Source organism: Bactrocera latifrons, unplaced genomic scaffold, assembly GCF_001853355.1.
Source record: "Bactrocera latifrons isolate USDA-ARS-PBARC rearing strain unplaced genomic scaffold, ASM185335v1 scaffold_90, whole genome shotgun sequence".
Classification (NCBI taxonomy): domain Eukaryota; kingdom Metazoa; phylum Arthropoda; class Insecta; order Diptera; family Tephritidae; genus Bactrocera; species Bactrocera latifrons.
Window position 1 is genome coordinate 360,012 of NW_017537601.1, and position 1,975 is coordinate 361,986.

Sequence of the window (1,975 nt, forward strand, 5' to 3'; positions counted from 1 at the left end):
TAAGACTAAGGTGGTCATGTTACGTGTAACTTTCATTAATCGTGCCACGCACGCATTTGCAATACACTCAGATCGCCGGCGGGCAACAAGCGGTTGGTCAGGTGCACGAGGCAGGGCGTACGGGCATGGCGACCCAAATTGCTATGTGGCATTTATAGGCGCTTTAATTGTTTATTCTTGTTGTTGTCGCTGTTAAGTATTCAATGATGTGTGTGTGATTTAATTTCAAGTTTTGTAAATGCTATTTTTCAGCGTTTTTGCTTTGCTTTCGCTCAAATATGCATATGTACATATGTGTGTCTTTGTTTGTGTCTGTGTGTGTGCGCCCTTTGGAAGCACAACACGCATGCGGGCTTTTGCATTAACTCAGCGCTGCAGCAGCAGCAGCGCTTCCAACTAAAAACAATTAAAATGCACTTAAAGCGTCGCGCTGCCAACAGAAGGGCTTCGAAAAATGCAACAACAAAAACAACACAACAAACTGGAATGCATTTTGTATGTATACAAAAAAATGTGTATGTGTGTGTGTGTGTATGTGTGCATTAAAAGTGCGTTGGTCACGAATACTCAAAATTTTAAGCTCGAAAAATGATAACAAAAAGCAACAACAATTGCACGAAGAATGCCGTAGAAAGCCAATAAGGCAATATTCTTATTCTGCTTGAGGTGAGATCAGTGTAAAGTAAAATTTTTTATTACATATAAGCCCGCAAACTTTTATGTACTTCAATTTATTTTTATTGTTGTTGTATATTTTTATTTATTTATTTATTTATTTTTTATTTTTTGGGTTTTGTGTGTTTCTTGTAGTATATTTTATACCTTGAACAGCGTATATTACATTTGCCCCGAAGTTTGTAACACATGGTAGGAAACGTCGGAGACCGTATAAAACATAACGGGGTTTACAAAAATTACGGTTGCGATATTAATGAAATTCTTTCTTTCTGTTAAAGTACATTCGATGCCATTATGTATGGAACTCAATTTCTTTTGCATGTCCACCACGGGCACGCTTGCAGAAGTCAATACGCTAAAATCAATTTTCGACACATTCGATATTCATACGAAGTTCATTAATCGTCGCTGACTTGTTGCCATAGACTATAAACTTGACGTAGCCCCACAGGAAATAGTCTAACGACGTCAAATCGCACAACCGAGGCGGCCAATTGCGTGGACCATTTCATGAGATAAAACGTTCACCAAACCATGTTTTTTAATAAAACGATTGTGACATTCGCGGTGTGGCTTGTAGCGCCGTCCTGTTGGAACCACATACTGTCCAAGTCCATTTTCAAGTTGTTGCTCAGCCCAATTCAGGCACATACAACCATTCTGGTTGTCAAGCGGCTTCAGTGCTTGCGTAAATTTAGTCTTGCAAGGATGTAGGCCACGATCTTTTCGCAATATTCGGCAGAACGACGTTACAAAGATGCCCAACGCTTGAGAACGACGAGTGAGAGACTAAGTTTTTCCAATAAAGGTTGAATTGGTAATATAGCAATACGATTCTGACGACCATAAATTGGACTTAGCGCTCTTAAGGTTGAGGCCACTGACTCCGAATTGGATCGTATATCTTTCCTTGATGAAATGGCAAACCTCACTGAAGAGAAATATCGAAAGAGTGGGAAAAAGTTTGGCGTCGTTTGCTGTTCCTATCGGTCTACTTTTGTAGCGTCGTTTTCAAAAAAACCCTTTATATACTGCATATGTGATGAGCGTAACCGACCAGTTGATTTTGTCATATCCGTCCAACCGTCTGTCGGCATATATGAGGGAGCATTCGACTATCTGATCTGGGATCGGGTAAYTCAACGATTAGAGGAACTGAACTGTCCAGAAATTACTCTGTGGAGGAGTTATTTTTCGGACAGAAAGGCCTCTATCGTTGGGATGAATGGGAGCGTTGAGACCAGTGTGACTCGCGGCTGTCCACAGGGATCCATCTGCGGTCCATATATATGGAACC